We start from the raw sequence: 13,372 nt of genomic DNA, 5'->3' as shown, positions 1-13,372 counted from the left end.
GCTAAGCTTTCTTTTCTTCATTTTCTTCAAACCTTGGGCGGCAGCTAATTATAATTTCTAAGGGTTAGTATCCTCCATCTTTGACTTGTTGTGAGCACCAAGAGGACTTCCAACTTTGAGTTTCTTTGGAAGAGAAATAACTAGCATCCCAGATTGTTGGGAAATGTCCAGAGTAAGTTTAAAATCCAAAGAAATGAGAACAATTTCTAACAGGATCTGCCCCAGATTTCAACAAGTGGCCCTGTGGGGCCCACCTTAGGAGAAACTCTACCTAAAATTTGGGAGAAACACTCATAATAATGGATTACCCAAATCCTGCAAAAACAATCTAACACTTCTAATAGCAACAATGACAACTCAAACTCCAAGAGTCTGCATGCTCTCCACAATAATTCAACTCACACAAGATATATAAGAAAAATATAAATTCAAATCTCGATTCTCAACTTATCAATACAACTGAAATTTGGCAATCACAGTAGTCTAGACCAGGAATTGAAATAAGATACCAATAGGTTCAACATGTAACCTACAACCTACAACAAAGATGAAGTTGGTGGACAAATCTCAAAACATATATACTGTAAATCATTTCATTTAAAACACAAGAATTTCAAAAACCTTTTTCAAATCCTCACATGTTAAAATGGGCAATGACTAGAGAGTACTACTAATTAGTCATCTCATGTCATCTGGAGAGTACTGCTGGTAAGATGATGCATCAGAGGGTACGTACTGCTGACCGAAACACTAGGAGAGGAGACGATGGCTAAAGAGTACTGCCGATCAGATAACGCATGGAGGGTACTGCCGACTGGAATACTAGGAGAAGATGCCTTGAGGGTATTGCCGACCAGATGATGCATCGGAGGGTACTGCTGACCGGATATATATTCTGGAGGGTATTGTTGACCAGGTAATGCATGCATATGATAACATAATTATCTTCTCTTATTCATAAGTCCAAACTCATTATCTTTCATAAGATTTAAATCATTTTCTTTTCGAAAGAAAATTTCAATATATAGCTTGGAATTCAAATAACTCGATAATTAATAAAAACTTACGGAAAGGAAATCAACATCAACATCAACTTCATAAATCATCATCATGTATCAAAAATTTAACTTATAGAATCTGATAAATCGTCAATTTATGGAACTCAATAAATCGTAAAATCAAATATCAAATGTTGCATTATCAATTTGAAACCAATATGATAACGTAATACTCGGAAAATTATATTGCATGCATAATAATTTAAAAGCAAATGTCCACTCACTGAATTACTGTAATACCCCGAAAAAAATCCAAATTAAATTCCGTTGTTTTTTTAGAAATGATTTCACGATAGTGGGAGCGAGTACGAGGCTTGGAGAAGTGGTGGAATTAGTTTGAACGATTTTATTTCGAAATCGTACGTATTTAGGAGCGTCTCAAAAATTGACTTTTTATACGTATGGAATTTCGGAAAACTTCCTTCATGAAAGTTGTAGAGCGCGTCGATACGAGTTCGTGGACATATGGAACGCAATATTCGGAGTTCGTATGAATAAGTTACGAATATTTGAAAATTGGGATTTTCTATAAATATGAAAAAAAATCCGAATATTGCAAATGAGGACAGAATTTCTGGAACTCCAGAAATTTCTCCCCATTTCTCTCCCGAGCCCAGCCGCGACCCCCTCCCTTCGTCACCTTCGTTCTTCCTCATCCGGCCACCGATTGATGTGAAACAAAGTGGGGTTTTCTGGTCTCGACCCCCTTTACGAGTTTGTAGAAGAAATCGAAGTGAAATACGAGCTGTATGAGGCTCTACAAGGTCGAGAAGAGAGCCTCGTCGGAGACGAAATCGCTCTTCCCCACTTTTTCTGGGCTCTACTTTGTCTGGTCATATCTTCCTCTACAGGCCTCCGATCGACCTGATTCCAAAAGCAATTTTTCTCACCGTGAAGTTTTCTACAACTTTCCAGAAGACATCGACTTGAGATAACCATCGTGGTGGCCGCTAGAAGACCGAGAAGCCGCACAGCCCGAGCTGGAAATCGTCTTCCTTCGCCACCTTGGTTCTCCCAGCTCCGGCCACTATAGCTCGAGTTCTTTGAGGTCTTTTCTAGCCCAGAGGAAGTAGAAGCTATCCCCAAGAAGGCTTGCAGCGATTTGATCCGGGGTGATCGAATTTTGAAGATTGGGAAACTAGGGTTCTTCGGGTTTCAAAACTTGCGAGGTAAAATTCTACTTTTTGGCTCATAATCTGACTTTGGTGTAGTTATGAAAGTTTCAATTCGAGTTAAGATGAAGAACTTTCATGTTGGGAGTTTTGTCTAATTTTGACTTTGGATGGGTGGCGGTGCCGCCACTGTGATGGTGGTTTCCGGCGACCTCCGGCCACCCCAAGGACAGTTTCTGTCCATTTCTGTGTTCTACGTGTCGATACGATCGTTTGCATATATAATTCATAATTTTTGGATATCGTATGATGAAGTTATGAATTTTTAAGTTTCGATCGATTTCGATCGTTAGATTTGTGATATGTGAAGTTAGGACCGTCAGATGGACTTGTAGTTTTGATACGATGATCGTATGACTGTCCCGATGACTTTGTGTGGTCATGGGCGAAGATCCGACCGTTGGATCTTCGTATAATTGTGAAATAGTGATTCGGAAGGCGATTCGTGAGAATCTAACCGTCGGATTTTCGTATAATTTTGTGAAGATGTTAGTAAGGACGATTCAAGAAGATCTGACCGTTGGATCTTCATTATAATTTTGGAGGATGATCCTAAGGGCGATCCGTGAGGATCTGACCGTTGGATCATCATTAAATTAAGATTCGACCGTCGGATCATCATATAATTAGAATCCGACCGTTGGATTTCAGTATATGTGTGGTTTATGAGTAATTTACTAAGTCAAGATAGTATCTGATTAGGTGATTGACGAATCGAGTTGGTGGACGATTCAGATGGATATGTGGCTTTTAGAAGACGCAGCTGGAATTAGAGGTGAGTAAACCTCACGTGGTTCATATTACGAACCCAATATATTTAATTGCTTTATTTTGCAATCATATGAACTATTGTTGGTGTATTAGACATTCCTGTGTGAATGTCTGTATATATATTATTACGTGAAATAATATGTATTGTTGGAGTTGTGTTGAGTTTATTGTTGAGAAACAATATATTGTGAGGGGTATTGAGTTTATTGTTGAGAAACAATATATTGTGAGGGGTATTGAGTTTATTGTTGTGAAACAATATATTGTGAGGGGTATTGAGTTTATTGTTGAGAAACAATATATTGTGAGGGGTATTGAGTTTATTGTTGTGAAACAATATATTGAGAGAGATGTTGAGTTTTATTGTTGAGGAACAATAAATTGTTGTGATCTGTGGAGATCAATAGGTCACGGGGTGACCATGGCATACTATCAGCGAACCACGCTCTCGCGCCGGGTAGGTGGAACTGAATAGTATTAAATCGTGAACCACGCTCTCGCGCCGGGTAGGTGGAAACGATCAGTTAGAGCTCTAGTCTGTCTGCCAAATATTGAGTGACATTATGGGGGAAATTGAGAGTAACTCATAAGTGTCTATATATATATATATGAGAGTGAGAAAGTAACGTGGGTTTGTGGTGGTCTTGTAATTTAATAAATCAACAGTTCTTTCTTGTTTACTCATACTAGCTGTCAAAAGCTTACCGGGTTTTGTGTTGTTGCAACTCCCGGTACACTATTCATATTGTGTAGCGGGTAATCCTACAGGACAGGAGAACCAGGACGGTGATCGTGCGGTTAAAGCAATTGTTAGAGTTTTACAGCAATTGTAAGTTGCGAGGTGTGTTATGCTCATTTGAGCTTTACAATATTGCTTGTGAGAGTGGATTGTAATAATGAACTCGAAGTTTCGAGATTTGGATTTTGTAATTGTAATTATTCATGTTTCGGATTTGAATTTATTATTCAAAATTCGGGGCGTGACAATTACGGCTATGACAGCCATCCGACAAATTTCCTCTTCGAGATCGATCTACATGTCGTCTTGAACAAAATGATGATCATGAATAACTGATTTCGAGAATCAAAACTAAATTGACGATAACAAAACTAAAACCCTAAAATGATAATTCGTCGAAAGTACGAACTTACATCAGAACGAGTGCAAACTTCATAGGTTATGTTGACTCAATAAATCCAACAACATAATGAGAATTGGTGTCTATCCAACGGTCGGATTCTCACAATTTATAAACCAAAAACTAGAAACTATGAAAATTCCAATCAATTACAAAACATGCACCAATGGCATCAGAAATCATATCCACAAGTCCCTAATGCTAAGCTCCACCAAAATCAACAAAGCAGAAGACCTAGCGGCAGTGGCGGAGCCAGAAATTGATCTTTACTGGGGCACTGGAAAGTTAAAAAAAAAAAAATTAAACTTAGAATATATTAATATTTTAATAAAAATGAAAAATTAGAAAGATCAATATATATTTTTTTTAAATTACATATTTTATTAATCAAACATTCAACTATATGAAAGGATAGTGTTAATGTTTTTGTGTTGATATCTGGTACTAATGTTATAAAAAGGAAGAAATAAACAAAAAAGTTGATACATTGTGGCTGGTACCAACACTCGAACCTGAGACCAAGCTCAAGTATTTGAATATCTCCACCACTACATCACTACAGCTTTTCATGGAAGTATGAAACCAGAAATATATATAATGAAGATCTGACTGGGGCACGGGACCCACCATGCCCCAACGTGGCTCCGCCTCTGCCTAGCGGCCATCTTCGACCTTCAAATTGTGGTTCAAGACTTATGTCAAAATCTTCCTTACAACACCCCCAATAACTTTTACAACTACCACAAGTCCAATTCGAAATGAAATGGTCGTCATTTACCTCAAAAAGAAAAAAGGGCTGAAATCTTCAATCCCCCAATTCGTTCACCTCCGATCGATTCAAGGTACACCGTTTGGAGGGTTTGTGGAGCATCCCAAGATGAACAAAGCCAAGTTGGTCTACCCTTCCAATTCAGCTGTAGTTTGCCGAAATTTGAAAAACATACCGGAAAGAGCCGAAAACTTCTTCCATTCAATTCCTCGTATATGGTGAATAAGAGGGTGCAAATAATATATGGTTGGAAAGGTTATTTTAAGACGAAGAGATTGGTACAGATTTCATGGCCATATATTATACAATTATAAACTTGCGAGACCATTATGGAAAGTTTTCTGCAACTCTTCTGTTGAGTTAAAGGCCCTAAAGCTTAATTTTCATCCGAATACAATTAATTATTTCGACTCTTAAAATATGAGCTGCAGTACTAGGTCTTTTGGGTAGCCATGTGTTCGGCGATGATGTGCATTTCTGCATTACTGTGGAGATTATTAGGTATGCACCACATATATAACTATAGAAATCTACAGTTCTACACACATATAACTATAGAGAAATGGAAGATTGTATACATACTGATGGATGATAGTACAGAAGAGGCGGCATTAACTTGAATGTATTACTAATAACCTCAGGAGTAGTTCTCCGAATACTTGAACTGTGATAGCAAACTCAAGAGTTGCAGCAGCTACTCATCGAGACCCTTGCTGCTTGTTGCTCTCCAGAACCAGAAAATACAGAATTTGAATTTCCCTGGTTCAAATTCTGGTGCACAGAACTTTCTGGGGAGCAGTTAGGTAAGGCAGTCACTTCATCTTCCTTTTCATTGATATTAAAAGTATGATAGCTCAGGTCTTTTTCATTGAAGATAGTTAACATTTTTTGAACCCTACGCCAAATAGAGGCTTCTGAACTCCAGATAACCTTATGCCTGTAAATAAACGAAACTACAAATATTATCAGAGCTAGTATTGAAGCCCCCGCCACAATGAGAAATAAGACCCAAAAGCTATCAACACCAAGACCATTGCTATTAATGTTTGGGTTAGTCAAGTCTTGAGTCTTGACAGCTGCTTTCTTTCTTGAACCATTTATTTTCAATTTTCATTATCTTCTCTCTCCCGGTCACGTTTAGGACTGCCTGTGAAACATCTTGTAGAAAAGGGGAACCTTTTGGAAACGCCTGCAAAACCAGAAGATCCAGATTATTTAAAGAATCATAAAATACAATAGTCAAATGGCCAGTTAATCGATATTTAATTAGGCTGATCTTTTTCAAGAATTACGGTTCAGATCATTGCATCATATTGATTGTTAAGTCAACCACCAAAAATTTCTGTGAACTGTTTTAATTCAAATGGAGAGAAAAGGAGAACACATACATGTCCAGCAAGAAAGGAGAAATCTTACAAAGGCAAAACCATCAGTTCTAAAGAAGGGTCCAACCATGGTATATTTGTTGCAATACTTTGCAAGAAAAAGCTTCAGGTTGGGAGTTTCATCAATAACACCAGCCACTCCACCATTTGCACCCCCTTTCGAAAGCGCGTCATCAATTTCTTCCACAGTTGTAAAACGCTTAAGCTTTTGAATCATGAAAACCTTTTTGCTTCAACATGTCACGAACATAATTCCTTACATGACCAACTTTCTCCCCTTTCTTTAACAGATCCTTTATATCAGTAATGGTCTATAATGCACTGACACGGGTACGGGGTGCGGGGTGCGATACGATACGATACGCGGATACGTTTTTTTTCAAAAAAACAGGGTACGATACGTTTTTTAAAATAATATATATATATATATATATATATATATATATATATATATATATATATATATTAATAAATATATTTAACAATAACCAATTTATATAATGTTTTAGAGAAAGAGAATTGGACATATAAAGGATAATTGCTGGCAACCCGTAATTGATTCCAACCCCAACCCCACTCACTATAATTGATATGGATTCGGCTGTCATGCAGATCTGCATAATATGCAGATAGATTGTAGGCCGTTGATTTTCTCTCTCTTCTCATCGTGTGGCTCTCCTTACACCACCATATAATATATTTAATTCACCCAGCTAATCACTGACTGACACACAGATCTGCATGGTATGCAGATCTGTATGATAGAATTTTCCAATTGATATAAGATGATTTTTTCAATCTGGACATAATAGATTAATAGCCCAGAACAACCTTCAAGGCTTCAAGCATTCAACAAATCAACCCGGCCACACGGCCACACCGCTTCAACCTTCAAGCTTTCCAATCAGATCATATCCATCCCCGTCGTGAAGAAGCAACGCACAGAGAAAGACGCCGCGAAGAAGCAACGTACAGAGTCAGAGACGCGAAGAGAGAACTGAATCAACTGATCGAAGAGAGAACTGATCAACCTTCAAGGTTTCAATCTGAACATACCCACTAGCTGCGAAGTCGCGAATAAGCAACGAACAGAGAGTCAGAGACGCGAAGAGAGAACTGATCGAAGAGGAGTTGTGCGTATCCAAAATCAGGTCAAACCGTATTCAAGACGTATCAACAAAGTCAACCGATGCTACATAGTCAATGATACGTTTTGAGGGTCTTAGATACGCACCCAGTGCGTATCGTATCCGTATCCGTATCCGATACGGATACGATACACCATAGTCAGAATTTTGCCGTATCCATGCTTCATAGGTAATGGTTGGCTGGAGTTTCTAGACGGTATATACTATATAGTGAAGTTAGACTGGCCGTGTATTTTATTGTCAGTACTAGTGTAATAACCTCGTTGGAGGAATAATACGAACCTCGTTGGGAGAATAATACGAACCTCGTTGGAGGAATAATACGAACATTTCACCTCTTCCTTTAGCTTTTCACTCTTCCTTTTGGCTGTCTCGGTCTCTCTCTTTCGTCCCAAGCATAATTGCTTCTCTTTTCTTTTTCTCTGTCACGAGCTCTCTCACTCTCTCTCTCTCGCTCTCTCGTCCGAAAGCATCCAAGAAACAGAGCAAAATTCTCCCAAACTCATCCTCGATCCACCGACCACAAATCAGCACCAGACCACCTCCCACAGCATCACCTTGACCTTACGCAGCTGCCGGTGGCAGCCTTGCACCGCAACACGCCCGGCAGTAGCGGCGGAGGACACGGTTTCGTTTGAGCTCAATTTGATTCGATCTCGATATCTTGAGCTACAGGCCGTCAATTCTCTTGATTTTTAGCTCATTGGACTCACCACAACTTTCTGAACAAGCACCAAGAAGGACCAGACCTGGATCGACCATTTTCACGTTCGTCGGAGTTTGACCCGTGGAAATCGAAGAACAAGCTTTCGATCCGGATATCTCGAGCTATAGACCACATTTTTTTCTGTGATTCTTGGCCTGGTGAGTTCGCCTTGAGGTTCTTAACTACTCTCCAGAAGGGATCGAGGCCTGAGGTTGAAGTTTTTACGTCGGAACTCAAGCTCACCGGATTCTGGAATTTTTCCGGCCACCGAAACTTTCGATCAAGATATCTCTAGCTGTAGAGCTTCGTTTTGAGTGATTCTTGAACCAGTGAGTTCGTATTTAAGTTCTGAACAAGTCTCCTGAAGGAATCGAAGCGAAAGGAGGACATTTTTACGTTGATCGGAGCTTCGCCGGTTTCTGCAAATTCTCACCGGTTTCTGGAAAAATTCCGGCCACCTCGACTGTTTTAGGTAATTTCAACCACTTCCGGTCATTTTCAGCTTACATGGTAGTTATGAAAGTTGTTAAGCATGATGAGAGGAAGAAGAGCAGCCCGGCCCCAACACCATTGGTGGTGGTCGGCGGCGGCTCTGCCACTAACTCCGGCGGCCCTTTCCGGCCACCTCCGGGGATCAAAAATATGGTTTCTGTACATTTTCAGATTCTATATTTCAATACGATCATTTTGATATATTATACGCAATTTTTGGGATATCGTATGATGAAGTTATGAATTGTTAAGTTTCGATCGATTTCGATCGTTAGATTTGTGATATGTGAAGTTAGGACCGTCAGATGGACTTGTAGTTTTGATATGATGATCTTATGACTGTCCCAGTGGCTTTGTGTGGTCATGGGCGAAGATCCGACCGTTGGATCTTCGTATAAATGCAAAACAGTGATTAGGGAGGCGATTCGTGAGAATCCGTCCGTCGGATTTTCGTATAAATTTGTGAAGATGTTAGTAAGGACGATTCAGGAAGATCCGACCGTTGGATCTTCGTGATGATTTTTGGAGGGTGATCCTAAAGGCGATCCGTGAGGATCCGACCGTTGGATCATCATTTAATTTCGATCCGACCGTTGGATTGTCGTTTAATTATGTTTTTGAGTTATTGGCTAAGTTAAGATCATATTGGATTAGGTGATCAATGGATTGATTTGGCGGATGATGGTGAATCATTGATTGAGCTATTAAGAAGACGCAGCGGGATTAGAGGTGAGTAAAACTCACGTGGTTCATATTACGAACCAAGTACTCTTAATTACTTTATTTTTGTCGTAATTGTGTGAAAATATTTATGGAATAAATATTTGTTTTAAATCATATGGACTTGATCAACTACGGTCCATAGGTAAGTAAAACGATTTTAATTATACAAAATGAATTTCACGTTTTTCTTGTGTGAACTATAGTTGGTATTAGTGGTCATTCCTGAGTGGGTGATTACGTATATATATATTTACGTGATTATACGTGGAATGGTGTGACATTGAAGAGTGTGGAATTGTGATGATTTAATTATTATGGATTGAGATATGATTTACCATATTTATATGTGATGATGATGATTGATGAGTTCATGTTGATATTCATGGTTGACATTGTGGGATGTATAGAGGTGGAGAATGTAGTGCTCTGAGGACAAGGGAAAAGTCCGAAGAACGCCGGTTAAATAATAACCGAGATGTAGTGCTCTGAGGACATGGGAAAAGTCCGAAGAACGCCGGTTAAATAATAACCGAGATGTAGTGCTCTGAGGACAGGGGAAAAGTCCGAAGAACGCCGGTTAAATAATAACCGAGATGTATACCGTTTACTTGAACCTTGGCCGAGGTGACAGGTAACGACGTAGTTAGAGCTCTAACGTGTTGTTGGGATGGACCAAAGTGGTGTTATGTGGGTTGGGTGTTTGCAGGACCAGTGTGGTGTATTGTGATTTGAGGATTGTGAAAATGTATTCCTTGTGGTTTTCCATGAGTGGTCTGATGTCTCTTTGCAGACGTAATACTGTTGAATTTTACTTGAATTGTAATTTAATAAATCAACAGTTCTTTCTTGTTTACTCATACGAGCTGTCAAAAGCTTACCGGGTTTGGTGTTGTTGCAATCCCGGTACACTATTCAAATTGTGTAGCGGGTAATCTTACAGGTCAGGAAATCAGGGCAGTGATCGTGCGATTTAGAGTATTGGTTATAGTTTTACAGCAATTGTAATAGTGAGGCGAGTTAAGCTTATTTGAGCCTTACAATTTGATTTAGTGAGAGTGTGCTGTAATAAATAACTTGAGGATTTGGGTTATTGTAAATTTGAGAGTTGTGAAGTGTGGTTGTTTGTGAGAAAAAAATTCAGGATGTTATTTGTAATTGTTATTATTCATGTTTCGGATTTTGAATTGATTATTCAAAATTCGGGGCCTGACAACTAGTAGAACAAATATCCAGATAATCATCACAACTCTAGCCCAGTTGCTAACAACTCTTGCAGCTGTGCAATGCAGAAGGAAATCGTTATTTTCTTTAAAAAGGAAAAAGGAAAAAGATATAGACATTGAAGTACTAATTCACTTATAAGGAACTGAATGCGAAAATCATTTTATATTAGATAGAGGCAATGGAAACTTACTCTGTGCAAAAACCATGGTGGAGAAAGAAAACCAAATACTGGTACCAACTTGATGTGAGGGAGGGCCTCGAAAGTGTTTATTAATTCGGTGTTCAAGAACCCAAACAACGAAACCAATGAAGAGGAAGAAACAAGCAGTTGTAAACCACAGGTCCCATCTCCAAGGCTTCAAGAAAGCCCATGCACTCTTTCTATTGCTATCTCTGACCGGCACAACCATGACTATACCAGCTTCTGTATATGGCATGGTAAAGTCTACAAACAAGGACCTATTTGCTGTAATTGTTGTATCTCCCACTATAGCATCAAAGTTCTGTCATGTAAAGATTATATTTGTTATCAATTCCTAGCAATGAACTTGAATGCCTCTGTTAACAATTTCTATCAAGTTGAAATATCATCATGAGCCACTGAATTATATCAAAGCTTTAAAAAAGTAAACTTTTACCCCAATATAAACTTGATAGCACAAATCATTGTTATTGCCAGCAGTGGTGCCATCGGGCTTTGCAAAGGGAATAAATTCATAGGGAAGAGCATATGGCAATATCTCCAGCGCAGCCTCAAAGACATCAATACTGAACCCAGAGACATCTGTTATGTTTGTGCTTGGATCTTTTGTGATCTTAACGAACTCAGAAAAACCAACTTTCTGAGGAACTGCAATTCTCAACTTCTTGCCATTTGTTGGTATCTCCCATCCCTTGGGAACAGAAAGAGAATCTCCTGGCCATATAATGGGTCCCAGATTGCCATTGAAAATTGAACATTTTCCTGTGTTTACTGAGGAGCCCAACTTTTTACGTAGTCCATTTTCTGGTGTCCAAAATCCGATTGTTCTTGTTGCACCACCATTTATGTTAACAATCTGAAAAGTTGAGGATTGAAGTTGCCTATCAACAAGTCTAAAATCTCCAGCAATGCCATTAAATCTAGTAGTCGAGAGTGGTTTGCATAGTTTTGGACCATATTGAGAGACCGCCAAATTTTCAAGATCTGTCGAGTTGTTGGGAGCAGTATGTGACTTTTGGAAATCAATGTTACTTGTACTCCAAGTTACTTCTTCAATTGCTATGGCCAGTGCATGAGCAGCATCATAAGCCCATAGTGCAAAAACATCCAAGTTAGTAGAAAAACTGTTAGCTGGAGTGTCTTTTAGGAACTGCAGATATATGCCACCGTGGTATGAACTCTTGATGAAGTTCTTTTGTTTTTGGGACATAGGTTTGAACACCTAATATTCTGTCCGTGGAATTGAGGAATGAAAAGTCGTTATCCCACTGGTCATGATCCAAACATATCCCTCGCTCATCATTCCAATTGCTTTTGCCTTGTAAAGTACCCTAGAGCATAGTGAGGTTGTCATGTGGACAAGAAAAACTCTAGTTTGCATTGTCATCAACTTGTAAAGCTCTTTTTCAATTTGATCGTCTGTTGCGGATGAGGAAATGACACTACGGTAGGGGACCCGGGCCCCAACCTCATCCAAGGCATCAGTTAAGTATGGTATGATTGCCTCGCCGTATGCAGTGTCTATGTAGATCGGCACAACTTGTCTCCACCCAAAAGCTTTTACAATGGAACTTATAACTTTCACTTGGATTGAGTCATTTTGTGCAAATTGGAAAAAGTAGGAGCTCCAGATCGAAGTAAGAGAAGGGCTTGTTGAAGAAAATGATATGATGGGCACATGAGCTTCGTTTCCAAGATTAATAACGAAGCTCGTCTCCATTGTCATCACTGGTCCAATGATGGCACGAACTTTTTCATTCTTTATCAAATCAAGAGCTGTGTCCAAATGAACATATCTAATTTCAGATCAGAAGTAATTGATAGCTTTACAGAGAAACTTGAAGAAATTTGAAGAAGAAGGAAAAGAGAGAAGAGGAAGGGAGAAGAAAACAGAGCTATATTACCAAAAGTGAATTTGTCGAATACAAAATGTGCCTATAGCTACAGTATTCTTTGTGTTTATACCTATTTGTCTAATTACACTTTTAACCCTTAACACCCCCCCTCAAGCTGATGGGAGGGAAGCTAACATCAGGTTGCTACAGAATTAAATGACTTCAAGGCTATACAGGAACCTTGAGTTAGACTCTTGGCATTGAACTCAGCTAGAGGACAAGTATCAGCCGGCCAAAATTCTTGTTGAGATTGATAGGATGATGCTGGCATAGTTTGAGTTGAGAAGGAAGTAACCACAGCTTGAGGTGTTGGTTGATAGGCATATTTATGCTTACAAAGACATTCAGCTGCACTATGACCTGTCTTGGAACAAAAACGACACTGCATATAAGATCCATAAGCAATAACTTGCCTAGGGGCAGATCTTTGAGGACAAGTTTTAGCAAAGTGACCAAACTGTGAGCATATTTGACAAATATCACAAGGAAAGTAAACACTCTGAGAGTTGCTATTAAATCCAGCTTTAGTAACTTTATCATTGGGATAGGATGGCTGCTGCATATAGCTATTGGTTCCAGATGCATTTAATAAACGCTTTTCACTGATTACTTCGTTTATCAATTCTTTGGCTGCCTCAATTTGCTCTTTACCTCCATTTATATATATTGATCTCTCAGTTGACTTATC

General features: G+C 39.0%; 1 long non-coding RNA gene and 1 pseudogene across 1 annotated transcript; one reads left to right on the top strand and one right to left on the bottom strand.

Moving 5' to 3' along the window:
- Nucleotides 1-1,487: 1,487 nt before the first annotated feature.
- LOC133740849 (uncharacterized) lies at nucleotides 1,488-3,840 on the top strand. Its single transcript, XR_009861471.1, has 3 exons — nucleotides 1,488-2,227; nucleotides 2,933-3,005; nucleotides 3,755-3,840. It is a non-coding gene; the product is annotated as an uncharacterized LOC133740849 (long non-coding RNA).
- A 1,747-nt stretch (nucleotides 3,841-5,587) lies between these two features.
- Nucleotides 5,588-13,372, bottom strand: part of LOC133737432 (glutamate receptor 2.2-like) — a 65,802-nt pseudogene continuing 58,017 nt past the window's right edge.

This window comes from Rosa rugosa, chromosome 3 (genome assembly GCF_958449725.1).
Source record: "Rosa rugosa chromosome 3, drRosRugo1.1, whole genome shotgun sequence".
Lineage (NCBI taxonomy): Eukaryota > Viridiplantae > Streptophyta > Magnoliopsida > Rosales > Rosaceae > Rosa > Rosa rugosa.
This window is presented reverse-complemented; position numbering and strand designations above follow the sequence as displayed.